Genomic DNA, 17,583 nt, shown 5'->3' on the forward strand with positions numbered 1-17,583 from the left:
TGTAGCAGACGACACTCGTTTATTTGAAATTGTTCCATGGTGCAAAGCCCTCTAATCGATCATTCTTTTGCAAATGTCAATGGGAGAAATGTGAGTTCCGTATTTATAAAGCCAGAAAAATGGGGGCTTGTCCCCCACCTCCCAGGTGTATATTTATGCACTGATGAATGACCCCAAACTGGGTTTGTTATAGAAAAAGTCCATGCCAAAGGCAGGAACCTTGCATCTGGAAACACAGTCTGACAATTAGGCCTCTGAGCCCAGAGGCCGGTGCTCTGTGTTTCCTGAGTGTGACTATCACATCCTTAAGGCTGGGGTGAACCCAAGAGTTTTGGAATTTGGATCCTCGTTGTCTCTACAGTCCTGTCCCCTGAGGTTGCTTTTTGTTCTGTTTTGATTTTTGTTTGTTTTTGGCTCTGAAGATGGAGCTTTAAGAATCTTGGAAGCCAATAAAAATCAGTGAAGGAGAACAAAACTTATTCCAGTCTTGTCCTGAGAGGAGAATCATGAGGAATAAGGAGTTAATGTTCAAAAGACCCTTTGAAGCAGTTAGATGGGGAGTTCGTCACAGATTTGGGGCATCCTGATTGGGTGGGCATTTCCCAGGAGCCCCGACTTTCCCCAGCTCCACCATGGGGAACACGCATGCCCGTGCCAAAGAGTGACCCCTGACCCCGACTCCTTTGGCCTCCCTCTCTCCCCTCCAAACCAGCCTCTCCTTTCCTGCCCTCCAAACAATGGCGCACTTTGTTTTAAAAAGGACGGTGAAATAGGAATCACACTTTCCAAGTAACATTTCAAAAAAGGGACAGGAGTGAAAAATTAGGACTGGCCAAGCCAGTGGTGTGTGCTGCTTTCGAAAGGGCATACCCGGGTGAGGTCCAGGCCGAGTAACGTCTGATGAACCGGGGCCTTGTGTTTGGTGAGCTGTGGAAAAAACCAGCTGCTGTGAAAGGGTTAAAAATTAGCTCTCATGGTCAAGAGCCCCAAGCAACAGGCACGTTCAGTTTCAGCCAGGAAGAAAGACAAGTGTTTGGTTAGTAACGGGATATGGCTGGTGCTGGGTTTTGGCCTGCAGTCCCTCGGCAGGTTGGGAGTTGGGGATGGCCCAGTTCTTGCGGTTATTTGGAGTGGGACGGAGGCAGGCAGCCCGGAAGGCAGCGCCTGGGAGGTGCTACCCGCCCCTCCTTTACACAGAAGGGAACGAAGGCCCAGGGAGGGCTGGGGACTTGACCTGGGTCATCCTAGTGAGCGGCACCGCAGAGGTAAGAGGGGCAAAGGGTCGCTTTCCAGTTCCAGAGCCCTTTCTGGAAAGCACTGGCTTGCATGGAATGTGGATTCAGGCAGACGGGGATTTAGGGTTGTTTCAGCCTCTCCTTGGCTGGGCTCCCTCCTGTTCATCCAGATCCCTCATCTGTGAAATGGGGTTCAAAAAATAGCTCTTTGGCTGGGTTTTTGGTATTAAATGAGATGGTATATATGAGACCAGAGACCAACACACTCAAAAAGTGCTCTTTCTCGGAACGCCAGGACTCCTGCCAGGCGTGGGCCTGGTCACAATCAGTACGGATGCAAATAAAGCCTCCAAAAACCAAACAGCCCCTTGGACGTCCTATCGACTCCCCGGCCCCTTAGTGGGGGAACTCCACATCAAAGGCAAAGGCAAATGGGATGGGGGAGAATAAAAGAGCCTTTTCTGAGCAAAGGGGAACTCGCCCCAGAGAAGCGCTGAGTTAACGGGGCCCAAAGCCGGCCTGTGAAGTTAGAGAGGCCTGGAGATTAGAAGGCCAAGAGGAAATAATGCTTTTCTTGTCTTGGCTGCTGGGGCTGCGGGGGCTGCGGGGGCGTGACAGCTGGAGGGCATTTGCGCCTGTTAGAGGCACACTCCCATCAGACAGAAGGAAATCCTGCCCCGGGCTGGCAGGGCCGGAGCGGCGGTCTGGGGCTCTCGGGGAATCTGAGCTGGTGCTGCCAAGGCTCCAGGCCCCGCATCCGCCCCCCACACCACCACCCCCCACCGCCTACCCATGGCTGCCTGAGCAGGGGCCTCCCTCCCCAGCCACTGGCCCCTAAAGAGGCCCTCCCCCTTCCCAGGAGGTGTCAGACCCAGTGATGCTATGGACAGAAAACTCTGAGGACGCCTGCGGTTTATTTTGTATCCACTTCAAAATCCATATGAACCCCCTTCCTCCTTGTCTGTGCCCGGATGGGTGACTTTGGCCCCACTCCACAGCCTGAAATCCTTCTCCTCAGCCCACCTAGACAGAGAGTGGCCTTCTTCCTCGCCCCCCCCCCCCCGCCCCCCAACTTTTCCTTGGTTTCCTTTATGGGCCAAGGGATCAAACTCCTGAGAAAGGAACCAAGGCTGCCTGTCCTCCCCTCTCGGACCCTCTGCCTCTGAGCCTCTGGACCGTGTGACAAGATGCCCAGCATTAGCGTCTGCTAATTAATCGGGAAACTGGCTCCCTATTGGCCCATATCTTTTTACAGACCTGAATTAAACGAAGTGTTTATGTGACAGATATGTGGGAGGGATTTCAGATATAATCACCATCAATCTGGCTGCAGCCAAAATAAATTCTGTGAAAAGTAAAACAAACTGTCGCCCAGACAAAGTAGGCCTTCGGGGTCTCCAGCAATAGCCTGTGTTTTCTTATTTAGCCTCATCTAGTATTTCTGCTCTTTTCGGCGTAGATAGGATCTCTGCACGCAGGACACTCTTGCTGCAGCTGACAGGGGCGGACACATGCTTCTGCCCCCTGAGGGACGGAGAGGGGAAGGGATGTTGCCTATTTACATTAACATTCTTAGTGCAAATAAACGGGCTCTGGCTGGGCACAGGGTGGGGTGGGCACCGGAGATGGAGGTGGGCTGGGGGGAGCAGCCTGGCTGTAAGGTGGGGCTCACGCTACAGTCTCCCTTCCTCCAACCTGCTAAGGTCAGGGCCGCCGTAGAGAAGTCAGAGACTGCTGGTCCTTTCAGAGAGGCGCTGGGTTAGGCCCCCTCCGCATGCGCCTGAGGTGTGCGGGCTTTCTGCGCACTTTCTCTCTCTCCTTCGGCTATTTTAGCACTCCTGTGAGGAAGCAGTGAGGAATTTGAGGCTCAGACATGGTAACTCCTCACCCCGCTCTAAAGCCGTGACACTGGGCTTTTGACCCTGACTCTGAAAGCCTGTGTAGTCTCTCTCCGCAATACCTTGCTAAATAAAGAGGAGCCAGGCTTAGCCACTCCTCCCTGTGAAGAGGCCTTTGGGCACCTCGGTCGGCCCTGCCCTGCATCTTTCTTTCTCTTTCTCTCTCTCTCTCTCACAGCTGGGGCTGTTTCATGCCCCCTTTCTCTGGCTCCCCCCGCTTTGGCCCAGCTTGTCCCCCATTCCCAAACCAGGCCTGGGGTAAGGAGGGAGATGTTGAGGGTCTCCAGGCTACCAGCCACCTGTCCTGCCTGTCTGGTAACCGAGCACAACTCTAGCCTCCTGCCTGAGCTTCAGCTCCTCTCCCTCAGGGTCTTGCCCTGGTGACCAGCCCAGGATCCCAGCAGCCCCCCAGGAGCAGAGACTCCCGCTTGCTCCATACAGATGTCTGGGGGCTTGACACTAGCCCTCCCACTGGCCTGTGCCCAGGCTTGGCATACTTACTGAGATTCCACGACGGTGGGGAAACCCCCTCCTTCTTCAGCCACTGCCCCACTGCTCAGCACTTGACTGGGCCTGGCTGTAGAGGAAGTCATGCCCACTGAACTCAGCGCCTGCCCATCTGCTTGGAATCCTTGTCCTGGCTCCCGCGTTTGTTGCCACATCAGGGGATCTGGGGCCACATTCTGTCCCTTCCTCGATATCTATATAGCATTCTTGGTGCTATGCCTTCCTGAGTCTGAGATGTGAGAGGTCCTCTGAAAATCTACCACAAAGGATATGTTTTTCTGGTTTTTTTTTCTTTTTTTCCATCTGCCCCTTTATTCCTCTTTGTAGGAACCCCATCTAGAGTCAAAATGTCCACATCCAGTGGAAAAGATACTCCATCAGTGATTCAGGTCACAGCACTCCTTTTCCCCTCAATGAAAGTAAAGGGACAGATTCCCTGCTCCCTGAAAACTCTGCAGCACCAAAAGGAGTTGATTCCATCACACTCAAGCTTCTAGACACTTGAATAGAGTAGAAGGAAAACCTCTCTATGAAATAGAAGTATGTTTGTAACTTTGCAAACCCATCCGTTCAATCATTCATTCATTCAGTAGTATCTACTGAGGATCTACTCTGTACTAGACACTATTAGAGGCCCGTGGGATATATCAGTGAGTTAAAAACATCTGCCTCCCTGGCATCTGTATTCTACCAGCTGTAGGCAGATGATAATAGCAGTCACAAACAATAAGAAATGTATACATGGTGACAGAAGGCAAAAAATGCTGATGAAAGAAAGAGCAAGGTAAGAGTGATTGGAGGTACTAGAACAGGGGCTGAGTTACATGTTCACATAGGGTGTTTGGGGCAGGTCTTATAGAGAAGGTAAGGTGTGAACATAGACTTGAGGGAAGTGAGGTTGTTAGCCATGAAGGCAACTCAGGAAGGGTGTTCCAAGCAAAGGGAACAGCCAGTGCAAAGGCTCTGAGGCAGGGCTGTGTCTGGCACATTTAAGGAACAGCAAGGAGGCCAAAGTGGCCACAGTGAAGTGAGCAGTAGGGGAAGTAGAAGGAGGTGAAGTCAGAGTTAAGGTCAGAAAGACACCAGAAACCAGATCATAGATGGCCTTGCAGGCCCCGTAAGGACTTGGAGTCTTTTCTGTCCCTATTCGAGTAAATTCATGAAGGCCAGTCTCTCTCATTAGTCAAGCTAGAGTTCAAGAAATTCAATAAATATTTCTTGACTTTGTAAGCCAAGTCCTGAGGCATACATTGATGAGTAAGTCTCTCTGCCTTCAAGAAGTTCAAGTTTGGATACCAGTGGTTTCGGCAGCAGGGTGCAGAGGAAAGCACACTGCACTAGGAGGTGAGAGGCCTGGGTTCTAGTCCTGCCCTTCCATGTAACCTTGGCCATTCACCCAACCTCAGCTTCCTGTCACTGGAGAGAATTATCTATGTCCCGGTCACCTCCCAGGCACTATGGCGATCAAATGAATGAAGACATGCAAAGACTCGTGGAAAACTGAACAGCCCTGTATAAATAGAGGGGGGGATTAGGGAACCAAGTTAACACGGTCCTTGCCCTATATCCCTTTCCTTGGGCCAGTCGACTCAGTCCATGTTGTCATCTTTGTGCGGCCTTCTTCTCTCTCCGTGACCTCACTGACACACTCCACCTGGTGAGAACCACCACGGCCGTTCATCCGGGTTGGTGCGGATCTCCAGCATGGAAAACACATCCAGGGGTATCTGCTTTGCAAAGGAAATTTGCCCATGCCTTCTCTATGTCATGCTTCCCTGATCAGATAAAGCTGCACTGGGGGTGAACTCTTAAGTCAAGTATGCACGACTCCAACCAACAATAACAAAAACAGGCCCACAGGTTGCCGAGCACGGTGAGCTTTTAAAATGCATTCAGACGGTGTGAGGATATTAATAGGGAGACACGTATCTCATTTCAGGCTACAAAGCAGATCCCACAGTGGGACATGGAAATGCTGGCCGCTTCAAGGTTAGCGTAAACCGAAGAGAGGGGCTCGGCTGGAATACAGACACGCCTCAGGCTGTGTCCCAGGCGCCGGGCTTCCAGCTCTGACAACACAGCCTGTCAGCTCAGCTCTGTTGTGAGTGCAACTGGACACTCGGTGATGGCCAAAAACAACAGTTGACTAAAATAATGAAGCTACGTGTGGACAGTGATGGAGGTGGAGAAGAATAGAGCTGGACGGGCCCTGTGGAAATCTTGAACACTCTTCCTTTATTTTACATGTAAGGACACCAAGACCTGCGGGTCATGTTGTGACTACAATAACGATGAGACTCTAATGTCATTTTCACGGTGAGTGCGTTTGCCTCCAATGGGGTCACAGCATTCTAAATGTCCTCAGTTATCCTTTCTGTGTCAGTGCGACCCTCTGGACACAGGACTAGCCAAATGGACACTTGGGGGTCCAGTTGTGGGGATGGACTGTGTTGTCACGGTGGAAAGGGCACTGGATAATCAATCCAGAGATCTGGTCTGAGCCCTGGCTCTGGACTTATTTACTGGGTGACATTTACCTCCTTGTCTGTTTTCTTCGCGGCAAAACATGAGATGTACATAGCTAAGACAGTGTGTGTTAAAAGACTCTGAAAACCAAAATTGTTTTCCACCTCTCTTTTCCAGATTCCAACCTGTCATTTGTGAGGACATGGTTCGAATTAGGGGTGAATCTCTGAACAGAGTGGGTGGGGAAGCTAGCTGGCCCCACATGGACCTTCCTGGTCACAGTACGCAGGGCTTTTCACCATCGATGCCCACCTCCTCCCCCGCCACCTCGGCCCCCCCATCACACCCTCCACAGCCCCACCAACGTTCTCAGCAGTCCTCCAGTTGTTCTCAAGTTTGCAAATGTCCCTTCTTCACCTGAGCAACTCCTCCTATCCTTTACAATGGTAGCACTGCTACATCAATAGGACCATTGTGTCTCAGTTTCTTGATTTATAAAATGGGAATAATAAAAGATTCTAGATCATAGAGCTATTCTGAGGATGAAGTGAATTAGTGTAAGTTAAAGCATATAGAAGCATATCTGGTTCGTGGTAAGTGCTACAAAAATATTTTCTGTTATTATTATTATTAGAGTACATAAAATATCATGTGTAATGTAATGAATTACATATCTGGTCTGCCTCCCCTACTGAGAATATCACAGCCAGAACAGAGTCTTCTTTTTCTCTTTTCTCCGTGCTTAACACCATGTCAGGAACATAGAATATGCCCAATAAACACTTGTGGGATAGATGATTGGATGTGGTCTATGTAATCATGTCTATGACATTCATGTCACCTTTTTCCAGTAAACTTCAAAGGACAAGCAGTATGTCAACTCTACCTCTGTGGCCCTCATTTGAATTACCTTGTTTTAAAAATTCCCCACATCTCATTTGTGTTTAAATAACAAAGAAAGTTGTCTTGAAATTTTAACCAGTAGAACTACAACCTGGAAACAAGTGAAACTCAATTGGCAGTAAGTTTTTCCACTTGGAGTTGTGGGCCCAGCCACACTGTTTTTGCCAGGGTTTCAAGAACAGAATCTAGGGCTGGGTTCTATTTGAAGGGTAATTAAGATAAAAGAAGACACCCCCCACCACCACCACCACCGCCAAAGTCTTTGGGATCATATGGTGTGAAGGGGACAAAAGACTTAGATGAGCAAACACAACCTCCAGGAGGAGACAGATGCTCTAAGGATATGCAGCATGGTGGAGGGAGGTAGCGTGCGGTGGGGAGTTTAATTTCCTAGAAGTGGATTTTAAGCCACTGGTTCCACTTCCTGCTCTTAATCTCATGGCTGTGCACAATAGCCTGAAACTGACACCCAAGAGACTATCTATCAATTTGGGTTTCAGCTAAGAGTGTTGCCGGGGAAACAGCTCCCTTCCTATTGTGTTCTTAATTTCCTATGTCCAATAGTATTCTTTTTTTTAAGTTTTTATTTTGATTCTAGTTAGTTAACATACAGTGTAATATTAGTTTCAGGTGTATGATATAGTCATTCAACACTTCCGTACATCACCCGGTGCTCATCACAAGGGCCTTCCTTTTTTTTAAAAGATTTTATTTATTTATTTGACAGAGAGAGACACAGTGAGAGCAGGATCACAAGCAGGGGGAGCGGGAGAGGGAGAAGCAGGCTTCCCGCGGAGCAGGGAGCTCGATGCGGGGCTCGATCCCAGGACCCTGGGATCATGACCTGAGCCGAAGGCAGACGCTTAACGACTGAGCCACCCAGGTGCCCCCACAAGGGCCTTCCTTAATCCCTATCACCTATTTCCCCCATCCCCCCACCCACCTCCCCTCTGGTAACCATCAGTTTGTTCTCTATAGTTAAGAGTCTGTTCCTTGGTTTGCCTCTCTTTCTCTCTCTTTTCTTCCCCCCAATAGTATTCTTTTTTTTTTTTAATTTTATTATGTTATGTTAGTCACCATACATTACATCATTAGTTTTTGATGTAGTGTTCCATGATTCATTGTTTGCATATAACACCCAGTGCTCCATTCAATACGTGCCCTCTTTAATACCCAACACCAGGCTAACACATCCCTCCACCCCCCTCCCTTCTAAAACCCTCAGTTTGTTTCTCAGAGTCCATAGTCTCTCATGGGTCGTCTCCCCCTCCGATTTCCCCCCCTTCATTTTTCCCTTCCTACTATCTTTTTTTTTAAACATATAATGTATTATTTGTTTCAGAGGTACAAGTCTGTGATTCATCGGTCTTACACAATTCACAGCGCTCACCATAGCACATACCCTCCCCAAGGTCTATCACCCAGGCACCCCATCCCTCCCACCCCCCACCACTCCAGCAACCCTCAGTTTGTTTCCTGAGATCAAGAATTCCTCGTATCATTGAGATCATATGATACTTGCCTTTCTCTGATTGATTTATTTCACTCAGCATAATACCCTCTAGTTCCATCCACATCATTGCAAATGGCAAGATTTCATTTTTGATGGCTGCATAATATTCCATTGTGTGTGTGTGTGTGTGTGTGTGTGTGTGTGTGTGTGTGTGTGTGTGTATATACCACTTCTTCTTTATCCATTCATCTGTTGATGGACGTCTTGGCTCTTTCCATAGTTTGGCTATTGTGGACATTGCTGCTATAAACATTGGGGCGCACATACCCCTTCGGATCACTACATTTGTATCTTTGGGGTATATACCCAGTAGTGCAATTGCTGGGTCATAGGGTAGCTCTATTTTCAACTTTTTGAGGAACTTCCATATTTCCAGAGTGGCTGCACCAGCTTGCATTCCCACCAACAGTGTAGGAGGGTTCCCCTTTCTCCACATCCTCGCTAACATCTGTCTTTTCCTGACTTGTTAATTTTAGCCATTCTGACTGGTGTGAGGTGGTATCTCATTGTGGTTTTGATTTGTATTTCCCTGATTCCGAGTGATGTTGAGCACTTTGTCATGTGTCTGTTGGCCATTTGGATGTCTTCTTTGGGAAAATGTCTATTCATGTCTTCTGTCCATTTCTTGAGTGGATTATTTGTTTTTTGGGTGTTGAGTTTGCTAAGTTCTTTATAGATTTTTGATACTAGCCCTTTATCTGACATGTCATTTGCAAATATCTTCTCCCATTCTGTCAGTTGTCTTTTGGTGTTGTTGACTGTTTCCTTTGCTGTGCAAAAGCTTTTTATCTTGATGAAGTCCCAATAGTTCATTTTTGCCCTTGCTTCCCTTGCCTTTGGTGATGTTTCTAGGAAGAAGTTGCTGCGGCTGAGGTCAAAGATGTTGCTGCCTGTGTTCTCCTCTAGGATTTTGATGGATTCCTGTCTCACATTTAGGTCTTTCATCCGTTTTGAGTCTATTTTCGTGTGTGGTGTAAGGAAATGGTCCAGTTTGATTCTTCTGCACAAGGCTGTCCAATTTTCCCAACACCATTTGTTGAAGAGATTGTCTTTTTTCTATTGGACATTCTTTCTTGCTTTGTCAAAGATTAGTTGACCATAGACTTAAGGGTCCATTTCTGGGCTCTCTATTCTGTTCCATTGATCTGTGTGTCTGTTTTTGTGCCAGTACCATACTGTCTTGATGATTACAGCTTTGTAATAGAGCTTGAAATCCAGAATTGTGATGCCACCAGCTTTGGTTTTCTTTTTCAACGTTCCTCTGGCTATTTGGGGTCTTTTCTGGTTCCATACAAATTTTAGGATTATTTGTTCCATTTCTTTGAAAATGGTTGATGGTATTTTGATAGGGATTGCATTAAATGTGTAGAATGCTCTAGGTAGCATTGACATTTTCATAATATTTGTTCTTCCAATCCATGAGCATGGAACATTTTCTTTCATGAGTATTTTATAGTTTTCTGAGTACAGAGTCTTTGCCTCTTTGGTTACATTTATTCCTATCTTATGGTTTTGGGTGCAATTGTAAATGGGATCGACTCCTTAATTTCTCTTTCTTCTGTCTTGTTGTTGGTGTATAGGAATGCCACTGATTTCTGTGCATTGATTTTATATCCTGCCACTCTACTGAATTCCTGTATGAGTTCTAGTAGTTTTGGGGTGGAGTCTTTTGGGTTTTCCACATAAAGTATCATATCATATGCAAAGAGTGATATGTTGACTTCTTCTTTGCCGATTCGGATGCCTTTTATTTCTTTTTGTTGTCTGATTGCTGTGGCTAGGACTTCTAGTACTATGCTGAATAGCAGTGGTGATAGTGGATATTTGCTGTGGGTTTTTCATAGATGGCTTTTATGATATTGAGGTATGTACCCTCTATCCCTACACTCTGAAGAGTTTTAATCAAGAAAGGATGCTGTACTTTGTCAAATGCTTTTGCTGCATCTATTGAGAGGATCATATGGTTCTTGTTCTTTCTTTTATTAATGTATTGTATCTTTTTTTTTTTTTAAAGATTTTATTTATTTATTTGAGAGAGAGAGAATGAGAGAGAGCACATGAGAGGGGTTAGGGTCAGAGGGAGAAGCAGACTCCCCGCCGAGCAGGGAGCCCGATGCGGGACTCGATCCAGGGACTCCAGGATCATGACCTGAGCTGAAGGCAGTCGCTTAACCAACTGAGCCACCCAGGCGTCCCAATGTATTGTATCTTGATTTGCGGATGTTGAACCAACCTTGCAGCCCAGGAATAAATCCCACTTGGTCATGGTGAATAATCCTTTTAATGTACTGTTGTATCCTATTGGCTAGTATTTTGGTGAGAATTTTTGCATCCATATTCATCAGGGATATTGGTCTGTAATTTTCCTTCTTGATGGGGTCTTTGTCTGATTTGGGGATCAAGGTAATGCTGGCCTCATAAAATGACTTTGGAAGTTTTCCTTCCATTTCTATTTTTTGGAACAGTTTCAGAAGAATAGGTATTAATTCTTCTTTAAATGTTTGGTAGAGGGGCGCCTGGGTGGCTCAGTCAGTTAAGCATCTGTCTTCGGCTCAGGTCATGATCCCAGGGTCCTGGGATCGAGCCCCGCATCGGGCTCCCTGCTCAGCGGGGAGCCTGCTTCTCCCTCTCTCTCTGCCTGCTGCTCTGCCTACTTGTGTTCTCTCTCTCTGTCAAATGGATGAATAAAATCTTTAAAAAAATAAAAATAAAAAATAAATGTTTGGTAGAATTCTCCTGTCTTCCCCCCAATAGTATTCTTAAATACAACAAAATACAATCCCTTCAAGGGCTTATAGGGTTAAAATGCAACCATATTATCTCTTTCTGATAGTCACTGGTAAAGCTGATAACTTAGTAAATGATGCTACCTGATAATATTTAGATATTAGCTAAGGCAGTGATATAAATATATGTATTAATGAATAGAATATGCATGTGGTATTACTTATGATATTTAAACAGTATAAGTTAAGACCGGATAATCAGGAATATCGACTTGCTTTCTTCACCTATTTTATGATACGATTTCTAAGCCAATAGCCACACAAGAGGATCCATCAGGTGAGCCGAGAAAGGGATATGGTCAATTGTCTGCTAAGATGGCTGCCAACCATTCCTTCCCTCCCTGGACATTCATGTTGTGCTTCCCATCAAGAGGTGGAGTTTATTTCTCCTCCCCTTGATCCTGAGGCTGGCCTTGTGACTTGCTGTGACCAAGAGAATTCTGCAGACACAATGCTGTCTGAGCCTTGTAAGAGGCCTTTCACAGGTCCAACAGTTTTACTTTCACTCTCCTAGAGCTCTGAGCCACCATGTAAGGACTCTGCTGAGAAGGGAGACCAGCCAACCCTCACATCCCTTTCCAGCCTTTCCAACCAAGGAGAGGCATGGGGGTGGGACGCCATCTTGACCCTCCAACCCCTGTCAACATCCCCTTCCTGAACACCTCTTGGAAATGGGATAAGCCGTCTCCCAAAAACCATGTCCAATTCATACCATCATGAGAGCACAGTTGTTGTTTTGGACCACTTCAATTTGGAAAGTTTTGTTACACAGCAGTACATCCCTAAAACTAGGGATAGCACCTATCTACATTCTTGTCTGAGCTCTCTTCCTGTGTGGTCTCTTCTTTAGATTAGGACAGGCCAGGAGAAATCTGGAGTGCCTCTCTCTCCCCATTGCTCATGCTAGACACTGCTGGTTGATACAACACTCTTTCCCGTTTAGTCCAGATTCTGCCTTAAACCTCACCACAGAGCTCTAGACCACAACTACTAAGTCATGAGTGTAGGTCTTTGAACTGAAACTATTTGCCATTCTAGGATTAGTCATCATGTTTTGAAAGGAAAGGGGGTTGGTGTACCATGTACCATAGTAATCCATTAGTACCTTCTAGAGCCACGGAATGCTAAAGATGATAGAACTTTAGAGATCCTCTAACCTAGTGGTTCTGAACCCTGGCTGCAGATTAAAATTACCTGAGCTACTTTATTGTTTGTTTTGTTTTGTACTTTCAAGACAGACTTTAAAAAAATAAACAGAATTTAAAAACTTTAACATGATTATAGATTAATGTAATATGATGGACACCCTAAAGCTCAAAGCTACAAACATAATTCAGATTACAAAAGTGATCTGACCAGGTTACAAACCTAAAACATGACCTTTTTAATTTTATCCAAGTAACTGCAAACAAATTTCTCTTTAAGGGCATCAGTGCAGTCTTTTAAAAATTATTTTATCTGGAATTACTTAAATTTTTAACCATTCTAAAAGTATGAAAATATAAACATTTTGGTGTATTTTTTCTATATATTTTGAGTAGAGAATACAGTTCCAAGTAGGTATTACTATTCATGATTGAGAGAAAAATATGTTTCAAATACAAATTCACCAACTTACTGTAGGAAGGGTTAGAGGTGAAAAGATTTATCTAAATTCTTCTGAACTCTTCCTATTTGGTGTAGTGTGCCTTCTCTCCTGTACTTTTAGGGTAAATACTTTATAAGCAAATGTGACCGTATGCTAATGCTACATTTCTTAGGATTAATGAAGAAAAATGAGGTAGAATAGACTTCAGGTAAGATCTCAGAAATGACGTTTCATAGCCTGGGCTCTATATTTAAGTGTGCACTAACCTTTACGCTAAAAGGTATTTTCAACTATACTAGTTTTTCCAGTAACACTAGGTCTGCATTGCTGAGGACCCATTTCTTAATGCAGAAACAGACCATGATATTTCTATAATTGTTCTTTAAAATTATTCAAACTTAGGAACATCTAGATGCTAAACTGACTTGAAAATGAAGACCAGTTTATAAAACTGGGCTATTTTCATGTTTTTTGTTTTTTGTGTTTTTTTTTTTAACAATAGAATAGATAGTTCTCTTGGTGACTGCAGACATGCCGGGCTGTTTGGTGGTATTCAGAACCACTGCAGTCATGGTGGTTTTCCCGATTGGTGTGTGGTCTTCAGTAATTATAAGGAGTTACTTGTCAGAAGCTACTGTCCAACCAGCAACGTTGCCTTTATGCCTCTGTCGCTTTCAGGATCATTGGTACCTGTGCATATTTTTCCCAAATCACCTTGCCTCCTTGTGTCACAAGACCCAACTCACTCACGTTCATCTCCATGACAGTACCTTTGGTAATAAACACCCAAAGTTGTATATAGTGGGGATGAGGAATTCGTTTTTACACCAAGTATTGGCAGGCAAAAGGCGGCTTTCAATTCAGAATGTGTTACATGGGCCTCTTGGCAACGTAAGCCCATTGGCCTAACGAATCTCTCCTATTTAGGGGGTGTTCGAGGAAAGCCATCTCCAGCAAAGCAGACTTTAGTAACCATCCTCTTCCATGCTTTGTTCTTTCTCTTTCCTGCTTGAATAACTTTTGATACTTCTGTTTCTCCCTGGGCACGAACTTTGGGCAAAGGGACTTCCCATTTGCCTGCTTTCTCTTGGCGTTTTTGTTTCATCCTATTGGAGAGGACTTTAGCTGGGGACTGTCCCTCCCTGTCCAGTGGGCGTGCAGCACCACTCCTCGTAGAGTCTCACCATCATTCTTTTGTTGGAGGCTTCTCCTTTCATGCATCTTGATAGTCTTTTTCATTTGTATTTTCTCAGCCTGGTGCTGTTCATGGTAGAGCTCGGCTTTCAGACCAATCATCTTTTTTGCCTTCTTTGAGCACTCAAACCTCCAGACCTTCCTTCTTCGTCTTTTTCTCCTGGTAATCCAAACGATGGCCACAGTGCTTCCGGTGTGACTCAATATATTGGTTTTGTGGCCTGGTGATGGGGCAGAGCTGCTGCTGCTGGTGTGAAGAAGCTCTCAATTTTCTAGTCTCACAGAACCAGGAGCTGACTCCATGCAACCCCGAGACGGGAAAGAGACTCCCTGTGCTGCTTTAAAAATTGAACTGATGTGCGGGCTTCACCCCACACTGGTTCAGATTCAGTTGAGCCTCATTATTTTAAACTACGCTTATTTCTTAGTAGTAAAGAAACTTGACTTAAATTGGGGCCTGAAGGAGCAGATCACAGCTGGCTGAAACCTACTGAGGAACTATTTGGAGCGTTCGGGGGATATCATGGGGAGTCTGTCCAAGGACTTAGAGCACTGGAAAGGAGGGGAGGTAGGCTTCCTAAGGGGGAAATGAGGCTTCACCTGAGGGAAAAACGAGGGAAGGGCAGGCACTCAGGAGAGCCAGCTCCTAGGCCTGAGGGTAGACCTCCCTTCCCCTCTGTCAGGAAAAGCCAGGAGCTGCTCTGTGAGGGCGGTTTTGATATATGACTCCAGATGTGAGTGGAAGGCACAGTGTGTGTTTTGAGGTTTTTCCTATGGAGAATTTCTCAGCCCTCAGACCGGATTGTCAAAGAATTGAGACGAAGTATGAAGCACGTAAGAGATGTGTTTGACACAATAGGGTCAGAAAAGTTCAAGGCGCCCTCTCTCCTGGCATGTTTGGTAGGAACCCTAAAATACAAGAAAGGGACTAGAAACCTTCTGACAGTAAAATTTTAAGGCTTCATTTTTTCGGTAAAATATGACTTGCTGTCAGGTGTGTGACTTGGTAGCTTTAGGGCAAATATATAATAAATCTCGCCTCCTTGCTGAAATCTGAAGAGTTTTCTGCATATAAATAAAAACCATGAGTGCGATAAAATTGCTTTTGTGTCCTCACATGAAAGGTGTTAGGAATTTTCAGACTGTTACCATAATTAAAGTACTTGGGATGAAAAAACTCTTACTTGAGTATCTCTCCTCCTGTCCTGTCTTAAAAGGCATTTCTGGAGAAAAACACACTCACCCACTTCAGTATTGTTTTGACCCTACTTTGTAGTTTGAAGAAACATTACAGCTTTCAGTGACAGCAGGAAAGTGCCTTGTAGTTGAAAACACTACAAACCACAAAGGGCATTGGAATTTGCAAAAATGAATGAGATTTCTCTTCACAGCCTCAGTCGAAAGGGATGACTTCTAAAGAACTCATTTTTGTCACTAAAGGAATTGCCTGGAGACCTTCTTTCTTTCTTTTCCTGGGTCTGCTTCTTGAACTCCTGTCTATAGGGTCACCGGGCCTGACTTGCTCTTTCTACAGGTTTTTTTAAAATTGCTTTTTATATTTGCTTTATATACTAATCATGGTTTTTATTCCACAAGCATAGACTAACAATGGGGGAGGGATCATTCCTCAAGCGAATACCCCTATCTACTTACACTTCTGAGTATCACGATGGCTACCTCATGGGTCATCCTGGCTCTATCCCACCTGCTTCAATCAACCCATGCTCTCTCAAGATTTCATAGTCAGAACTTTGACTCTGCGTATGCCCCAGCTCTACTCAAAATATTTAAGGGATTCCCTTTTGCTTACAGAATAAAGCTCAAAGCCCTTAGCCTGGCCTTCAGGACCCTCTATAATCTAGTTTGTTATCTCTGGCACTCACCTCACGTGAAAACTTGGATCCAACTTTTCTGCTTTGCCTCCTCCTGTGCCCATTTCTGGCACCTTGGCTTTCATCCTGCCAGAAATGTCTTCCTCCCTCAGGTATGATTCCTGCAAGGTCCAGCTCACTTCCACCTCTGCTGGGAAGCTTCCCCCAGTTAGCCTGTTCAGATCCCTTGAACTTTAGTGGGAATTATTTGAGACTTAGCATACCCTGACTTATATTTTTATTTCTTTTTTTATTTAAATTCAGTTAGCCACATATAGTGCATCATTTGTTTTAGATGTAGGGTTCAGTTATTCATCAGTTGCATGTAACACCCAGTGCTCATCACACCACATGCCCTCCTTAATGCCCATCACCCAGTTACCCCATCACCCCCATCCACCTCCTTTCCAGCAACCCTCAGTTTGTTTCCTATAGTTAGAAGTCTCTCATGGTTTGTCTCCTCTGATTTCTTCCCACTCAGTTTTCCCTCCCTTCCCCTATGATCCTCTTTGCTGTTTCTTACATTCCATATATGAGTGAAACCATATGATAATTGTCTTTCTCCAATTGACTTATTTCGCTCAGCATGATACCCTACAGTTCCATCCACATCGATGTAAATGGTAAGATTTCATCCTTTTGATGGCTGAGTAATATTCCTCTCTCTCTCTCTCTCTATATATATACATATATGTGTGTACGTATATCTCACATCTTCTTTATCCATTTATCTGTCAATGGACATCTAAGCTCTTTCCATAGTTTGACTATTGTGGATATTGCTGCTACAAACATTGGGGTGCAAGTGCCCTTTCGGATCACTACATTTGAATCTTTGGGGTAAATACCTAGTAGTGCAATTGCTGGGTCATAGGGAAGCTCTATTTTTAACCTCTTGAGGAACCTCCATACTGTTTTCCAGATTGGTGGCACCACCTTGCATTTCCACCAACAGTGTAAGAGGGTTCCCCTTTCTCCACATCCTTGCCAACATTTGTTGTTTCCTGTCTTAATTTTAGCCATTCTGACTGGTGTGAGGTGGTATCTCATTGTGGTTTTGATTTGTATTTCCCTGATGCCAAGTGATGTTGAGCATTTTTTCATGGGTCTGTTGGCCATTTGTTTGTCTTCTTTGGAGAAGTGTCTGTCATGTCTTTTGCCCATTTCTTGAATGGATTAATTGTCTTGGGGTGTTGAGTTTGATAAGTTCTTTATAGATCTTGGATACTAGCCCTTTATCTGACATGTCATTTGCAAATATCTTCTCCCATTCTGTCGGTTGTCTTTTGGTTTTGTTGACTGTTTCTTTTGCTGTGCAAAAGCTTTTTATCTTGATGAAGTCCCAATAGTTCATTTTTACTTTTGTTTCCCTTGCCTTTGGAGACATGTCTAGCAAGAAGTTGCTGCGGTGAGGTCGAAGAGGTTGCTGCCTGTGTTCTCCGCTAGAATTTTGATGGATTCCTGTCTCACATTTAGCTCTTTCATCCATTTCGAGTTTATCTTTGTGTATGGTGTGAGAAAACGGTACAGTTTCATTCTTCTGCACTGGCTGTCCTATTTTCCCAACACCATTTGTTGAAGAGATTGTCTTTTTTCCATTGTACATTCTTTCCTGCTTTGTT

At 45.0% G+C, this 17,583-nt stretch overlaps 1 pseudogene; it reads right to left on the reverse strand.

The window, feature by feature from the left end:
- Positions 1–13,527: 13,527 nt before the first annotated feature.
- LOC118533945 (ribosome biogenesis protein NSA2 homolog) lies at positions 13,528–16,047 on the reverse strand (annotated as a pseudogene).
- Positions 16,048–17,583: the final 1,536 nt, after the last annotated feature.

This window comes from Halichoerus grypus, chromosome 10 (genome assembly GCF_964656455.1).
Source record: "Halichoerus grypus chromosome 10, mHalGry1.hap1.1, whole genome shotgun sequence".
Taxonomy (NCBI): domain Eukaryota; kingdom Metazoa; phylum Chordata; class Mammalia; order Carnivora; family Phocidae; genus Halichoerus; species Halichoerus grypus.